Source organism: Cyanistes caeruleus, chromosome 1 (assembly GCF_971803275.1).
Source record: "Cyanistes caeruleus chromosome 1, bCyaCae1.hap1.1, whole genome shotgun sequence".
Lineage (NCBI taxonomy): Eukaryota > Metazoa > Chordata > Aves > Passeriformes > Paridae > Cyanistes > Cyanistes caeruleus.
This window is the reverse complement of record NC_141701.1, coordinates 10,362,117-10,380,706: the sequence shown is the minus strand read 5'-3', so window position 1 is coordinate 10,380,706 and position 18,590 is coordinate 10,362,117. Positions and strand designations below refer to the sequence as shown.

At 37.7% G+C, this 18,590-nt stretch overlaps 1 long non-coding RNA gene across 1 annotated transcript; it reads right to left on the bottom strand.

The window, feature by feature from the left end:
- Positions 1-231: 231 nt before the first annotated feature.
- LOC147655296 (uncharacterized) lies at positions 232-3,728 on the bottom strand. Its single transcript, XR_015283867.1, has 2 exons — positions 3,663-3,728; positions 232-3,430 (listed from the first exon to the last, which is right to left on the bottom strand). It is a non-coding gene; the product is annotated as an uncharacterized LOC147655296 (long non-coding RNA).
- Positions 3,729-18,590: the final 14,862 nt, after the last annotated feature.

The following is an 18,590-nucleotide window of genomic DNA, read 5'->3' as shown; positions in this document are numbered from 1 at the left end:
GCATTTGCTAACGTGTAAAGCTAAATAGCAGTTCCAAATAGTTGACTTTACCTGGGATTTCTCAGTAAGGTCAACCTCTTGTCAGATAGCTATTTTCTGAATGCAACCTAACAGAAAAAACTTAATGACCTCTATTTACTTCAAGTAGAAATCCATCAAAGGGACAATTAGCTAATTTTAAGCATAAATTGGCTCCCTGGTGAGAAGCAAGCTTATAAATAAACCATTTCATTTGTTCACTGAACTAGACTGTCATGCAAGTGAAATTGCTGACTCCAAAGCAGACAAATCAGCAAACTTTTCTTGCCTTAAGTGCCCTGAGAGGAGTTAGGGGAAGAAACCATGGGAAGCAGTTCCCTTTGGCTCTGCTGCTGTGCGGGTGGGCTGGGTCTACACCATTCTCTAGCAGGGTAAGGCAGCCCAAGCTCTCTCCAGTGACTGTCAGCAGGCAGTAAATGGTGCAGATAGACACAGCTCCTCAGGTCTCCAGCGTGCCCATGAGCAGTGTGGACATTAGCCCAGCACACGGAGGGAAGGGCAGATCCATGCTCACAGATTGCGTAGAATCCAAAAGTGTTTACAAGAAAGTTGCACTGTTACCTGTTAGTTTTTCCTCTTTTGAATGTCCCTGTCACCATGGTACATGAGCACCTTTAGTCTTCACTGCAATTGTTTTTCCAGTATAAAATAGTTTCCTGAAGGAAGTTCTGGTTTCTGCAGAGTCACTGTGCCTCAGTTTCCCATGAAGGCACTTGGTGGGACCTTTCCAGAGAAGCAAGGAAGCAAGGAAGAAGGATCCATATCTCAGGAGGTTGCCTTATGACACACACTGGGGGCTTTCTTCTTTTTTCCAAGCCAACATTCCTTGAAAGCAGCATGTGCATCATGTAGTACTCATCCCCACACTATTTCCACAATGCTAGCTTTGTTTAAGTGAATACATTGGCAATACCCTCAAGGTATTTTAAGAAGTGACAAATGGAGCAATAGAGAAAAGGAGGAACATTGCAGGCCAGTTTCCAATCCCATGAGATGTGGGGACTGAAAATGTCTGATGAGACCTCAGTGCATTTTCAGGCAGAAAACAGGATGGAGTTTTCCTTGGTCAGACGGGGGGCTCAGGAGGGAAATTTTATAGCTGTCTTCACTTTATTTAAATAGTTTGCTTCAGTTTGCTGTGCTCAATGCTATCAGACCAGAGATTAATTGTTTATAAAGGCAGCCAAGTAACCACTAGAGGCAATAAAAAGAGGAAGAAAAACCAGATCCTTTAAGTAGAATTTAATTATCTTCTTCTGCATACTGTTTTACTTTGCCAGGTTAATATATAGTAACTTGTATAAGTGTGTGTGTTTGTGCATGGGATGCTGCATGTGTGGTGAGATTGCATTTGTACACCCAGTTTGCTGGTTTTTAGTGCTGATTATCTTTGCTCATTGGAATATGCCATGACTAAATCAATGAATCTCATCCAAATGAATCTGAAAACAAGAGATGCAACTGTTCGCACAGCTGGCAAACAAGAAGCCTCCATCCTCAGGTAGATTGCCTATGCTCAGAGGATTTTTAGGACCTTCATCATTCTGTGAAACAGATGGCAGAAAAGTTCAAAATGTGGCACTTTGCTTTGGTCTTTCATACCTGCTAAGTGACGGGAAGGTCCATTCATGCGGAAGATTTCTCCCAGAAACTTTACCTTGATATGGCTTTATAGGGTCTCATCTGACACACTAATGTATTTAGGCCTAATTTAGAAAACTTGTGTCTTATCTATTTTGAATTTTCAGCTCTAACAATGAAACCTTCCCAATAATCATGCAGGAAAATGCACTATGAGAACTCAATATACAATTTTTGCACAAGAAAAGTCAAGGATAAAATCCTAGCTTCACTACAGCTTAGTTACCTGCTTTTCATTAACTACCCATAAATGTTCTTTATTTCATATGTATATATATACACACATGCATATACATATATACACACACACATATATATGCATATATATATAAATCCACAGAAGTGTGTCCTGGAGAGAAGGAAGACTGAGGAACATTTGTCCTAATATCACTGAGATATTTCTAGTAGAGACAGGATAGCTTTTCCTTATATTTTGGTACAATCTGAGTTGATAAATGCCATAACTGAAATTAATAGCCATTCTCTAGAAGTTACAGATGTGGAAATATAAATCAATAAATACAATTAGTTCAGTCCTTAACCAACTCACACCAGACCTGCGGTTAATGGACCTACTTCCATTTACAAACCATTTAAAGACACAATTAAACACAAGAAACATTGTCAAGGTTTTTTGGTTTTTTTTCTTCCATTTAATCTTAGTGTTTAGAAAAGAAAGAATCTGCTACAGAAAAAAAAAAAAAAAGGCTAAGAATAGACCTTAAAGTATGATGTTTGGTAGAAGAGGACTCATGCTCCCAGTATTTTGTGGAGAACCACAGCTGTGGGTCAGCACACATTCCCATAAAATGGTTATCAGATGCAAGCATGAAATTTCCCAGCAGTACTCTGTGGTTCAGTTAGCAGCTAGCAATTCTCACCACACAGCTGAAGTCATTTCCCTGGGTTTGCCCGAGTTTTTTAAACAACATGAAACACACCGCAAATTCTGGAAAGCTGAGAAGATAATTCTTGAAGCCAATGCTCGGTTTGGGAAAACTATAGGAGGGAGAAGAGATTTAAGGTATGTGCACGAGGCATACAGGCACATCCTGTCTCGTAGTGTATCTTTATTGCAACAAAAGGAAAAGTTGTTTTCAGTTATTTTTTCAAGGTCAGACCACACACCACCCTCTTCCCAGCTTGCAAATTTTATCTCTTACTCCCTGCAGGAAGGAATAGCTGAGATATTCATATCAAAGCTGCAGGCTAGGGTCAAAGTAAGCGTCACTGATGAGATGTTCCCAGTGCTTAGAGTCATCCCTCATTTCCATCTGTCTTCTGTTTCCCTTTACTGGATTATTTGATCATGCCTTAGAAGGGTAGCACTTCAAGAGTGCTGAGTGAAGATGAGTGCCAGCTATTCCATGTGGTTGTCTTGGACCCTTCCACAAGGTTGAATCTGAACTGAAATCAAACACAAGTCCTTTCAAACTTATTTTGTCAAAATAATGTGTCCTCTAGATGGGAAACCAACTAGCTGAACTAACTATTTCAGCTTATAATGATGGAAAAAAGAATTATAAATGTTTTTAAAGATTCTGGTTGCAGTACAAATGAAGATGCATGTTGCTCTTTTGCAAAGAGGTCATGCTGCTTTAGGTATTCATTGGTGTGGCCATTCCCAGCAAGCGCTCATGCAGGCAATGCTAAAATTGCAGTTTCTTCTGTGTTACCTTCCACAGGAGTTGCTTTGTCTCTTCTTCAAATGGTCTTGCATGGGAAGGATAGTGTCAGCACTGTGAATTAACTGTGAGTTACAGAGAAAAGTGGGGGGTTAGAAAGGCATTTTATTGAATTTTGCCATCAGTGATGGCTTATTCCTCCATCTAGTTTTTTCTGACTTTGTCTTTGGTCAGCAAAGACAGAACATCCCTAGAAAACAATTCAGGGCACCAAAATCTAACATCTGCTTAAAATCACTTTCTGGAAGAGTCTCTGCTTTGATCCATTGACTGTAGAAGGAGAAAAGGCAGTTATACCTGGTGATGTCAATGCCTCCTGACCACTGGTGTTATCCGTGGGAAAGTCCACAAAGAGACGAGATCACTCACAGCTCCTTCTGTTCCTCTTTGTACACCTCCATTCACCTATCAGAGCACACAGATCCCACTTACAGCTGAACTGTGGGGCCCCTGATGTTCACCATGCTGAGGCATTTAGATTAATTTGCCAGATTTAACCTCCAGACCACCACAGAATACAGATGCTTCAGAGATTGCATTATTGTTTTTCTTGATGGATGCAGTATTTTTAAATATTGTGGCATAGATGTAGATAGGAAGAAATGACAATGTGAATTTGAAGATAATATAGGAAGGCTATGAGACCTGATAGGAAAAAATGTAATTATTTTCATGATCTGAGAAAATATTTACATGTGCTAGAATATTTAAATATGATATGAAGAGTTCTTTCAAAATGAGAGAAAATGAAAAATAGGGTATTAGAAGTACAAATCTTACATGCCAATCCCAGCCCCTATCCTGCTTTGTGACCACAGGCACTCTTGTGTATTTCCCTCATTTTCTAAACAAAGTCAACTATAAACAGTTGTTATTACTATCTAGCTCCTAGGTAGCGTTTTTATCCGTCAATCCCAAGCTACATTGCTAACAAGGTCACATTATTTTTGTTTTCCAGATTTGTGGCAGGGACTGTGCAGAGATTAGCAAAAAGACTTGTCCAGCTTTCCTAGCAGACTGAATCGGAACAGGACAATCTTCTGCTTCTTGGGTTACTTCTGTACCTGCTGACTTCCACTTTGCAAATTTCTCACTAATCCATAGTGGATTCTAAACTGAAGCAATCAAAGTTTGAGGAACATACTCATTCTGAGTTGAAAGAAATGATGTGCACTAAGTGCACAGTAAATATTTTATGCATTGTCTCCATAAGACACAGAAGATTAGTATATCATTGCTCAAAATACAGGTAAGAATTTGCTTGACAGAAAAATGTTGCTTTCGTGACTATTTTGTATAGCTGGTCAGCAAATGGATTTTCCAACCAAGGGGAAAATAGAAACAAAACAGAATCTTGAAAAATTCTTTTACAGAATAACATGCGAAAAAAACATGTTCGGGTCAGTGAAAACTTATTTATATAAAATGAAAATATTATCTCAGGCAGACCCTTCATTTGTCCTTTTAAAATAAGAAAAATCTACTTTTTAAGTATGTTTTTTATTGATTTGAAAAGAAATAGAATAAAACTCAGTAAGATTTCCAAATTATTTGTTCATTATAGACAGAAAAATTTTTCCAAGGTGAATTTTCCAACTATTTTCTTCTCCACTCTTCCCATTTTAGAAGTAGATGCTTATTCCATAGTATGGTCTTTTAACCACTCTAAATATTTCAGAGCTTTTACAACAGTTCCTATATTACTGTTTCAAATCATTCTGTATTTTTACAACTAGAACCCTAACCTCCTCTTATCGATGTATTGTAAAGATTCACTTAGTTCTATTTAATAAGATACTTTTTTTCATATTTCTACTTGGATTTTTTTGCTAATTTAGTTTCTGTTTAACAGTGATACTCCTAAGTGGATCCAAATACGTTAATGTGGTTTACTTAGGCTTGATATCAACAATGTAGCACTGATTCAAAAGTCATCAGAAGTAAGCTAAACAGTTTTAAGGAACAACCTACTCAGTGGAGTGGAGTTCTCCTGATGCCAGCAATGGATTTCCTTCCAGATCTTCTGGAGTAAAACTTCTACAATAGCAGCCTTCGGATTTTTTAGATTATATTTGAGAAATGTTAGCAAAAATGAGAATGGGAAACCATTCAGCTGGTATTCCTGTGTAGGTATAAATATAGATTAGATATTGATAGATAGATGATTAGATAGATAGATAGATAGATAGATAGATAGATATAGCTACCAATAGCTATAGAGAAAATATAGATTTAGATATAGATTAGATGTAGATAAAGATATATTCTGGTTATCAAGTTTATGTGGTGTGTATTTTATTTTCAGTGTGTTATGCCAAATCACAAGCACAAGAAGGCAAAATGCAACACAGCCTTGAGATATTTAAAGAAATCTCATATTTTCTCATCGCCCAACTTTTGACGTTTGAATATTTTCATTTGACAACCCTGCCATAGTTTTCCATTAGCATTTACCAGGCTCAAATTCTTCAACAAGGTATTAGGATGTGAATCAGAAAAGAGCTGTCAACATTGTAAGAAATATAGGCCAGAAGTTTTCTTTTGCCACAAACTGAAGATCTGAAGTCCTGAGCTGCTCAGACTGAATGCTTTTCCCATGGGATCCTCTGGCTGAGTGTCTGTAGCATGCTACCACTCTTACATGTAATGGTTACAAGAAAAGCCTATGGGCAAAAGTTAAGTGGAAAAAGAAAACTGAACTAAAAGCAGTCATTCAAGGTGGAAAAGAGTTAATATAATATAGTCCGTCTTTCAACAGACCTTTCTGATAGTCTATAAAATATATTTGCCTTTCCCTCAAAGGAGACACCCAACATCCTTTTTTTTATGGAACCACTTACTTTTCTGATGCTTTTTGGTACTTAACACTGCTTGTGATTTCTAATTCTTCATCAGATTTTCTAAAAATTAGACAAAGACCTCAAACATTATTAAGAAAGGTCAGATGGATAGATAGACACATGCACACAGAGTATGATCAAACAAGCCTCATTTCCTTACAAGCCTGAGGTAAAAATAACATTTTGCAATTTCCACTGCCAGAGTTTTGAGCACTTCTCATTACAGGATCAGGAATGAACCTTGGCACTGATGACTGGAGTCATTTATTGTAGACAGTGGAATTATTGTTTACCCTCCAACAAAATGTTTCCTTCTTCTTCTGGGCCTCACGTGAGAAGTGGGCAAAAGAGGAGAAATCTAACTCCCATCATGGCTTCTAGAATCCCTCAACCTTTTGAGAAGTACCAAAGAGCTGAGGAATAATGGGTGAGAAATAATTGATTTGACATGCTTAATCTATTCCTTGTGTGTGGATAAGTGTGACAGTTTCCTCACACCAGCCATTGATCAAGCAAAGTCTACCTCCAAGTCCAGCGAGAAAAACTTGTCTGAGCAGGATAACAGCACAGAAACTTTTTACAAAGAACTGACTGATGAAGAAGGTGAGTGCAGGGCAATTAGTCTATCTCATAGTGAAGGAACCAAGAGTTCACAGTGCAATGCATTGATAACAGCATTGCTTCTAAAACAAAGGGAGAACCTTTTTCACACATAACGTACTTTCAAGATTATAACATGCAATATAAAAATAAAAGGATTGTAAAAATGAAAGCCAGTCACGATGTTTCCATGGAACAGGAGGCTAGAACAAAGGGAAGTGAAACACAGCCATTAGTTGCCTCTCACTTCCTGGTACATGAAACTTTCTCCACCCCTGAGATCCACCATTTTTCTCTTTCCCTGTAGCACAGAACATCCAAGACAAAATCATCAGCTCTGAAATGGAAGCTGCCCTAGGAAGGAGGTATTTACACAAGGGAAGGATCACTTTTCTCTGGCCTGAGCCCTTCCTTGCACTGTATTCCTGCCTCCTTATTGCTAACATTACTACACAACATTATCTTACCCAGGGAAAGCGACAACTATAGAGAGACACACAAGTTAATAATAGCATCGAGATTTTTGAGAGCAGGATGCAATGGTTTTGATGACATTGGAAACAACATGCTAAATTTTTACAGCTGAATTCAAGGTAGAAGTTGTACACTGTGCCTTGCAATAAGAAAACATTAATTTAGCATAGGCAAGTGGTGTTCTCACTCCAGAGAGTAGAAAGAAAAGATTCCATTGCATACATCATCCTGAGGAAATGTTTCTGCCTGAAAAGTACTTTGGAGACGTTTTCACCTTTCAGATGAAAAGGTGTGTAGCTACAATTCAGCTGAACAATACTTGAATTGTAACAGCAGCTGTTCAGATGAGTCCCTAAAAAAATACAAATCAGCAACTTTAAAGGTGGCCCAAATTAGTGCATATGCTGATGAAACTGAAGTCATCCAATACCTGTAAAACCTCAGGCAAGGAGATGCCTTATGTCTCCTTAAAAAAATGATGAGCTTTTCTTCATATATTACTGACCTAACAATGAACTCAGATCTTGCAGAAAGCAGTTTGTACCTCATTGATGAATTCCCCTGTGTTTGACAGCCCTGTAACAAAAGCAGCTGATGAAGCAGACACAAGGGGAATGATTTTACTGCAATTCATCAGAAAATTGTTTGTTTCAAGTTGTTACAATTAAAGAAAAACAACAACAACAACAAAAAACCCACCTCTTTAAAAGCATGAAGTGATGCCTCTTGAAACTTTGCCAAAAGTTTTTTTCACAGTTACCCCAAAAAAATTAAATGGTGAAAAACTTAATTGAAAGCTGCTAGGGAGCTTTTATTTGCAAAATTGCCTCACCTTGGCTAGTGAAAAGAATGACAGAAAATCTCTCTGAATTGGAATTAGACTCACCAGTTCTAGAGGCCAGATAAAAGTACTACAGCCATGTCATGACCAATAATTATAGCTTTGAATATTTTTTGATGAAAAATGATAAGAACCAACAAAGAAATTTGCAGCAGAAAAATTTGAATTTGCAGAAAAAGTTTGTTTTCAGTGATTAAATATCTGTCTGTTAAAAAAAAGCAAAAACAAAAACAAAAAAGAAACTTTCCCAGTGCTCCTGAATTCATGCAGGCTGAATTGAAAATTGAAGATGATGCCAATACTTTAGGAAATTAAACTGATGAAACTTTTCTCTATCTCTAAATGCCAACTGTGACTACGATGCAGCTGCCAAAGGCAGTGCTCTTCTCAGTGACAAAATCCAGCATATGCTTTGAAGCAAGAGAATTGACTCTATTTTGATAAGTTTGGTTGAAATTTTGTATTGCTCTGTCATTTTCTAAAATTATGTTAAATTATGGAACTATTTATTCATCAAGCAATTATTTTAAATATGCTAATACTACCTCATACTACTATTATTTCTTTAACGAATTTTTGTGGTGAACTACCTGATGATGTAAATTATCCACAGATATGTATGTGTGGTTGCATTCATGAAATTCTATCTTTAGAGAAATGCAGATTGCTTGAGATGTTGATTATTTTTGTCAATAATATGTAATACAGCTGCAAATTTCATTCATCACATTTTGGAAGCAAAACCCTAATGTATTCTCTAGCAAAAAGCTGCAGAATAGGTCACCTTGAGGTTGTTTATGGTTAGAAGAAAATTCCAGTTAAGAAGGCACCTGTAGGCACCACTGCTGGGACTGGGAAGGATAATAATCGCTTCACCATATTTGTCTTCTTTATTGTAACCTGGTAACTCTTCCTTACCTATGATTAAATCTCTAAATGGAGATTTGTGTCTCTGTCTTTCACAGGTTTTCTTTCATTACTTGAAAGCAGTGTGCCATGAAGTACTTGGCTTCATATCCCTGCTCAGTTCCATCATCTCCCTGGCTGCTCTTTCCACTGGAATTCCATTCCTTTTAGACCTAAATAGACCCTTTTAAACAACTGATCTTCTGCATCATAGCCTCATATAAGCTCCACATAAAAATTATTCTTTTCTTGCTATACATTTGCTGTTTACTAATATCCAGTAATTTAAATCATGTTCAGTTTAGCCATGAGTTTGTTTGCCTGCTTCTTTTGGCCCACTCCAAATGCTCTCTGGAAGGTAGTGGTTAGCACCATTATCACAGTATATGAGTTGCTGTTTAATATATCTTCACTTTGCTTTAACCTTCAATGTTTTTGTGGTCCCCTGTTCAGCTTGTAATATAATTTGCATTTCAACATCACCTCCCTTCAGGGCAACAATTCTAGAAAATTAAGGTATTACAAATTGCTGTCAAAAATGGCACAAGCAGAGACCACTGTAAGGAAATATCTTGAATTTGAGTGGTACGGATAAGACGTGATATATTAGCAACAAAAGGCCTTTGAGGCCTCTTCCTTGGCTAACAAACTGATATGTCATATCAAAATTTCTTGTGGGGGCTCTTAGTATTTGCCAGCTACAGACAACATACAGACTCTTCTGTTGCTGACCACTCTATGTCCTTACAGCCTGTCCATCAAAATTATTAAAGGAAACCAGTTCATTAGGCACTGCTGTAAACTATTTTCTGTATAACACTAAAATACTCTGAGGGAAGAAAAAGAGCCACTAAACAAAAATAGTGACAAAATTGCAGGTCTTGTATTCCTTGAGTAAGAAGTGAACTTAATGTACGGTAGGATACAAAATAATGATCTGAGTTTTACAGCAGGTTTTGTTCAAGAGTTCAGATGGTGGGTAAGGTGTCTGAAGTTAAAAGGAATTAAATGCCTCAGAGGCATTTCTTCAGACAGTGTATTTTTAGCCTACTGAGCAAGAAAAAAAATGAATAAGGCAAACATTTCCCAAAGTCCTTGGGTTTTTGTATGATCTGCCTGACACAATCAATTTAAAATTCTTAGGAAGTTCTATATGTATTCATGCACTAAAATCAATGAAGTCTTATACACAGACTCTTGGTGTAATTACTCAGGGTTTCAAGATTACCTACAGCCAGTTGCATTGACAGAGCATTTCATTCCACATGAATTCCCAAGGATGTCTTTTCTTTTCCAGTCTTTAATAAACACATATTCAGACAAAATTCCTACTTGAACTGAGAAAAGGTTTTTGAGCTTAAAAACCAGTCAGAATCAAAATAGTCCATACTTAGAGGTGAGCTACAAGAAATCTCATAATCCCCTCTCGGAGAACACAGCATGAGAGCACATGAACAGATGAATCAGGTTAGACGAGCTCTGTGGCTGAGATGGATAGTCATGTCTTTGTGTTTAATAAAAAATTCTCTGGTCCTTTTTCTTCTCATTATTTTTTCCAATCAGTTTTGGAAACCATGAAAGCTCCCAACATCTACAATTTCAGGGACAAGGAGTTCTTCATTTCTGGTTGAAGAAATATCACCTTTTAGTCCATGAACCTGCTGCCTGGTTGGTTGATGTAGTAGTTCTTGTACTGGAAGAGACAGCGAACAATAATTTACTATTCACCTTCTCCATGTCATTCATGCTTTTGCATATCTCCTTTCACTCATCTTCTTTTTTCAGGATGAAAAGTCTCAGTCTATTTATTGTTGTTCATATGGAAAATATTTCATGTCTCTGATTACCCTTGTCCTTAAAAACTTTCCTAGTTCTTCTACATTCTTCCTGAGGGAAAGAAATCATCCTAAGTTGAGCTCCACCACTATGATGCAGGTGTACATGTATTTTACAGCAGGAATGGTTTGCTCCCTATTCCTTTCCTAATTCAGCTTAATATTCAATTTGCCTTTCTGAGGGTTACTAAGTGAGGAACCAACCTTTTATTATAACTACAAGATTTTCTTTCTTGGAGGTAATCTCCTTTTACACATTTTTACTTGCAAATCTTTGCTGTGTTTCTTCTTAAAGTCAGAAAAGAAACCCAAACCAAACAAAAAAAAAACAAAAAACAAAAAACAAAAAAACCCAAAAAAATAAAAGGAAAAAAGTGATCTTTAACTGTGATATTGCAGAGAAATCAGCCAGTCAGCATGATCTGTCATATTGCCTCACCTCCTTATCTCCTTCCTTTGTGCTGGTCTAGCACATGCTGTGTTTAGTGTGAATCTCTGGGACTCTCCTGACAGCTTGCCTGGGATTCAGTTCTCTGGGCAGTGGGAACGAAGGACTCCATTTCGCTCTGCATTCCACCAGAGATGGGGAAAGAGGTGACCAGCTGTTCCTTCCTGCCAGGCAACAGCTTTTATGAGGGTGAAAAAAAATATAAAAGATCTCTGGATCTTATTATTGCTAGGCATTTTATGTTCAATAGTGAAAAAAGAGGGAGTTAACTAACCAGGAGTGTTTGAAGTCCAGCTGGTGCTGTTTGGAAAAGGATGTGTCACCTGTAGTTGTGAGGTACTGAGGTGAGGTGGCTATTTAGATTGTGAGTTTGTAATAACTCAGTTTTTTATAACCCAAGTAACTCAGCCTCTATCAAACACATATCACCTGTTGTCCCTTATCAAGCACGCCTCTGATGGTTTTGATTCACTTAGTTCATTCATTTCTACCATACAAAACAGCATTGGTGGGCCTGGTCTCATAAAAGCAGATCACTAAGGCCCTTGGGGCACAGGAAACCAGCAAATGCATGTTAAAAAAAAAAAAAAAAAAAAAAAAAAAAGAAAGAAAGAAAGAAAGAAAGGAAAAAAAGCCATATGACCTAACACAGGAAACAAATCTAATGAAGGAATGTCCTCAGCTTTCACAGGAAATTATTTTCATTTTATGCCATTTTCTGCCTCCATAAAAAGTAACAGAGTTGACCTCCTGTGCTCCTACCTAACCTTTAAGCATCAAGGACTGGAAAGGAGAAGTGTTGCCTGAACCAACAAGATACTAATCCATTCAGAGTGTAACAGAGAACAGACTCTTTTCATCATGGGCATCTTAACTGTCACACCACAGCAAATATTTCCTGAGACAAATCGTAGTAGAGAAGGGGGGATATTTGCAGACTGAGATATTTTAAAAGTGTTACGTTTTTATATAAAACACTGAACACTTGTTTTCTGGAAAACAGATCTCAACTTGGATATTCATAATCACTGCCCATTGCTTAAATCCTCATAGTTTGTACTAAACAGTGCAAAGCAAGGCTGTAATAAATTACAGGCAGTTGTCAGTGGGGAGGTAGTTTAACCTGATGTGCTTTGCCATACACACTTTCTGATTCTCTTTGGTTTTGATTTTAGGGTAGACACTGAAATAATGTTTTTATTTTCATCTCCTTTAGTCCACACCTTAGTTTGCTTTACTCTTGCAAAGGAGCTCAATATCTTCCTCCATGACAGACCCTGTATTCACGTCTCTTATTGCTGATAAGACATCTCACAAAGAAATTGTATTGCTTGTGGCCTAACTCGGGGAAAGATAATCCCACAATATATTTAGGTTGCACTGTTAATGCTGGAACACTTCATGATTCAAAGTCTAGTGTTTGTTTTCCCATGGCAGAAATAACAGCAATAAAACTTCTAGATGTCAAAATGTTATTTCTTGAAGTAACTGCTTCTGGAGATAATTTTGCAAAATGCTTTGGGTCAGGAGGTGAGTACCCCTGTCTGTCCCCCTTCATTAGTTAGACATGTTAAAAACCAGAAAAGAACCCTCCAAAATGTGGTTCAAAGGATGCCTTACAGGGAATAGATGATCATCCTTTAAGAAATAACATTATCTACACCATATTCAATTTCTTTCTGCAACTTCCTGCAACTCTCAAATTAACACCAGTACAATGAATCTTAGTAAATTAACAAGTTTAATGAGTGAACAAGAATCAATCAATCTCCCTTGTTTCAAAACCGCTAATAAGAATTTAAACCAAGTATAAACCTCTGAGTCACAGCCTCTTGCTAATAACATGCTTTTTGCTTTGAAGAGGATAATTAAATCATCACCACATTCCTTTTTCTCTGCAAAACTTCCTGTATGATGCGAATTTAGATCAAAACACACCCTTTCTCCCCTAAGGGTTCTTTGTTATATCACATTGGAAAATTATTTCAGGAATTGCTCTTGTCCTTGAAGGCATACAAATCAGGCTGGGACATTGGCAGTGCTTGATTGCTCGAACCTCCAAAGGACTTGATAAGTCAGACGCACCCCAATATTTTACAACCCTATCAGGTAGCACATAGATCTATGCTAAGCTTCTTGTGAAGTAGAAGCTGTAAAAGTCTATCACAAGGAGCACAACAGGCAGGTTAGTCTGACAGTTAAACTATAATCAGCAAAACATGCATAACTGAGAAAAAAAAATAAAGAACATCCAAAATATATTTTGTAATGTAATATCAAACTCTAAAAATGCATATGAAAATATGTAGAGGAATAAGATTTTGCCATAAAATTGGTATAAGACTCTAAGAACAAGTATCTAACTGCCAAGAAAGCTACATTACACTTTCTCTATGACCATGGACCCTGAGTCATAAAGAAAAAAAACATATTGTAGCTGGTTAATATTACCATTTTCTGGATCAGGTAAAGGCTATTGAATGCGAAATGTGGAGAAAGATCAGAGGCAATCCAAGTCCCATAAAATGGTGATAATGGGTGACCTTTGTAACCTGCGTATATACTGGTCTAATGTCACAAAGGGAAAAGGTTAACAGAAGCAATTTCTTGGTACCTTAAATGATTGCTTCTTGGAACAGCTATTAACCTACTGTATTTCCATCTGCTGGTGTGGTTTTAGTTCAAACAGGTAATGTTTGAACTAACAGCTGCATTTCCCATATAGTTATGTCGAGGTTCAGGGGGCGTGGTGAGGTCAGAGCACCAGGGGATGTACAACCACATGTAAGTGACCTGGTTTCTATTCCCCATCCTGATAAAGATTTGCTGGGTGATCTCAAATTCAGGTTCCTTGACTTCTTCAGGGTTTCATCTTGCCATGTGTAAAGCAGGAGTATGGTCCAGTGGTTAATGTCTCTGGGAAGCTGAGCAGACTAGTATGCAGAAAGCTTTGAGATTCTCTATGGAAATGCTGGATAGAAGTGTAAAACATCTCTACGCATGTTGAGAGATTATTGTTTATGGTCTGTGAGTGCCTCAAAAGGATGTCATCTTTCAGCAGATGGTCTAAATCAGCAACATTGTCTCCAATTAGGGTGAAAATACCATGACTGAGACCAAATACATGAAGTCCACTCAGTCACTGACATCAAGGCAGATTAATCTTCTTTAACAAGGGAAAAGCATACTCTTATTTCAAGTGGTGATGGAAAGAGTCTAAGAAGGCTCAGCATAGTGGCAGGAGCTTCAGAGAGCAGTTTTCATGCCTGCCATGGTGCACAGATGGAGAGAGTGGGGGATGTCCTAGCTCCCTGTGGGAAGGAATCTGTAAGCTATGAGCATTTAGCTCCTTGCAATGCATGACTCCAGCTATCAGCTGGTCAGCAGGTTTTCTTCTCTCACATAGAAGAGGGACTCCATTGTTCAGCATTATTCCTTTCCTGTGGTTGTCAAGCCATTAAGTTAAGCCCACAGCAAAATTTTTCTCTATGGCAGGCATAAACCATCCCAAAAAGGTCCTCTCACACTCTCTCTCTTTCAGCAGCTAACTCCCAACTCTGAATCCTCTTTGTGTACTGTTTCAAAAAACATATCCTGTATCCCCACACCTCAGCTTGTTTTTCCATTATCATTTGTTGATTATCACTTTATGCTCCAACTTTAAAGTGTGCTTGTTTCCTCTTGGGCTAATGGTTGTTAATTTAGCATTTGAAATACCTGTATGTGAGTAAAAAGTTGCAACTTCCCACAAAATAGATTGCAGCAGGTACGTTTTTTGTATGTGTATTTTTTTATTGTTTCATCCTGTGTAATTAATGCCACTTTCAACTCTGTACTTTGCAGAGCTTTTACTTTGTAAATATGTGCACTAAAATTCCATTTAGTAAATTTGTCTGCCTGTATCTTGAGCCAAATTACCAAAAGAGAGTCCTGATCTCTGTGTGACCACAGACAATTATTTCCCTTGCTGGATTTGGTTTAGTGCAACCAGAACCTATTTTGGGGAAAAGAAACATTGTGTCTTTCTTGGCCTCTGCCCTGGGAAAGGGGGAATTTTGAAGACTGGTATGCATTTCTCTGAAGAGTGTCTTTTATTTTTAATTGTGTTTAAAAATGGAAGGAAGTACAGACAAAGCTTTCATATATGGTATGTACAAATAGGATTTCAAATCTATTTTGGGTCTGGTCCTTCAATGAATGAATGGGTGCATAGCTTTCTGGAGACTCATGCCTTATCCTGAACTTCTGCACATTCTAAGTTCAAGAGTTCTGCTTTGTCAGACTTGTTCTCATGCTGAAAAGTCTGAAGGATGTTCAGCTCATTGTCTCTTTACCTAGTGTTTCAATTTTGTAATAGGAGGCTAAAAAGAATTGCCTCAGCTGGAAAAAATTAGTATGTAAATGGGCAAGACAAAGATAATTAAAGGAAGAAGTACATGTGCAACAGCACACATGTTTCTGCATATGCAGGTACAAATACAAATTAATTTAAAAATTGGACTCTTAATTATGTAAATGCAATTTACATAAAATTGTAAATTCAGCTCACAAAACTGCATTCTTAATTCAGGAACACTCTTGTCTAGGAGCTGCTACAAGCTTAAATGACAATGAATGGGTCATATATTGCAAAAATAATTGACTGAATGTAAAAATGCTGCACGTCCATTTCTTTCTGCACATGTGATCCACTCGTGTGCAGGGACAGTGATTGCTCCAGGACAGGAGTGCTTATCCCCACTAATGTGCCTTGCAGATGTAGCAGTGGCTCCATGTTCACCAGGTGTGAGGCACAGAAACATCTACGCAAGCTCCTCACAGATTTGTGCCTCCCCAGGCCATGGTCCAGTGCTCTTCTGGAACAGGATTTCAGATCTCCAGAAAGCAGGAGAGCCTTCAGGCTGATCAGCTGGGGCACCATGCCCTGCTAGCTGTGCTGAGCCCCTTGAGTGTCTCTGCTGCTCTGCTCCTCACACCCTCAGGCTCACAGAGCTGAGACCCAGGAGTTTATATCACCTTCTCTTTCCTCCTTCACATCTCACAGCAATGGAAAGCAATCTTGTCTCACAGCTCTGTTTTCAAATGTGCAAGTGGACTCTGGATAGGTTGGAGCAGTTTGCATCTTCTAAAGTGGATCTGTGTAATATATTGCACTTTGAGACAAAGCAAGCAAATTTATGAGGCAATATAAGCACAGTACCTACGAAGCTCTTTTATACTCACTTTTCAGAGTATGACTGTTCTTTAAAATATTTAGAGATATTTTTGATATTTTATTGTGCATTATGGTTTACAAGAAAGGACCTAAAAACCCCACAATACAATGTTTGACATTTTCTTGCCAATATATCTAAATTCTAGTGTTGCAAAACGTGTTTCAGAAATGATACAAACTGAGTTTGTTCACCTTAGTTTGTATCGTCTGGAAATAATGTGAGGAGTCAGAATGAGTATTCCAGGAGAGCAATGTGTACATTAGTACTGGTTAAAAAAACAAAGAATGTTCCCATTAAAAAAAAATCCAAAAACAACAAAACTACCCAATAAAAAACAGCCATAAGCCCTTTTTTTGGGAAAAAGAAATCATTCACACATTGGAATGGAAAGTCAAGAGTTTTTATATGCAAACATTCTCAGTTACCTTTGTAGATACTGTGTTATTAAGTGTTTTCAGGGGAAACATCTGAAATTTAAGGATTGATGTTCTTATATATACTCTTTTTATATATATGTTCTAATGGAGAAGGTATGCACTTTTTTCTTCATCTCTGTCTCAGAACTGTAATGAAGTATATCTTTAAAAATAAAGGAATGTCTTACTTTTTGTAATGCATTATAGCCAGGGAAGAAAAATCACCTGGAAAACTGAAGAAAATGTGATCACATTAGCATCTTTGTAAAAATTACTATTTGTCAGCAGTTTGCTTCTTCTGAGAGCTACAGCCTCAATATTTATTTGTGTGTTTTGCTGTTTCTGTGGCTCAGAGAAGATGAAATTAGACTTTTGGAGTGGAAACTTCAAGGGTCTGTATATATGATGGGATCTCAGAAGAGGGGTTGAACCTAGTTAAAATGGGCTAATGGGATTGTACATAATCCTAAACTGAAATCCCTGCCCTGGATCGGATAGGCAATTACTCTGAAAATGCTTGCTGTCTCATGAAAAGCCCAGCCTTGCTTTCTCATCTTTCATGAGAAGTTTCTGTCCTGTTGGAGAGAGATGTGTTCAGCTGGTTCACAGTTGAGGCAGCTGGTCTGACAGAGTGGATTCCTCACCTATGGTAGCACGTAAAGTTCAAACCACAGTGTAACTGTTTGTAAATATTCTTACAAATCAAGCCAGTGTCAAGAGGAAATACTGCCAACAATGCTTAGTATAGGGCTAGTTTACTATCCCCAGGTGAAGGAGAAAAGAAAGAACCTGGGTTCCTTCTGCACACACACCAGGTAAGGATTTGACACACTGAGACAGCCTTTTGTGGTAAAGGCCCTGCCCAAGCAATAACAGTGGGCTCCAGATTTTCACAACCACAGCCAAATTTGAACACATCAGATCAAGCATCACTGTCAGATCACTGAATGGTCCTTTTTAACCTCTGTTTTACTCTACCTTTTCAAATACACATGGTTCACATCACAGTTAGTCAAGATAGCTTTTCAGTAAATTCATCAGAGGACTGAGATGAACCACATGGAATGGTGAAAAGGGCAGTCAAAGATAATGAACATCAACTAAACAGTCTAGAGACCTACACATAAAAAAATGGTGAAGATATACACTTTCTAATCATCAATAACCTTTCTTAAAGTGGCTTGTGAATGTTTTCCAAGTTCATTAAAGGAACAAAGTATTTGTATACATGATGCCCTTCAACACAAATATTTTGAAGATGTTTGGAGTCCTAATGGGTTCTGACAGAGACTAGACCTTCTCAGGTTACACAGCAGTATGTATAATACACAATTCTTTACCAAAACCATGAGGTTCTGAATCGCAGCCTCATAAAGAAGCACAGATGAAAAATACCATTATTTTCTCTCAAAAGTTAAAGAAAAAGCAGAGATGTTTGTCTGTAATCGACTATCCTCACACCCTCAACTTATTCCAGTTTCATGTTCAGAAATGGATGTTAAGTCTGTTAATATTAAAGGAAGTTTCCTAAGTGGATGTGGGAGGAGAAGAAGCAAAACAGTTGCACTGCAAACTCTCCTATATGCTCTCCTCTGAGTATTCCCACAAGACCAACACAAGCTGTGAATACTAAACTCTGTTTTTAAAAA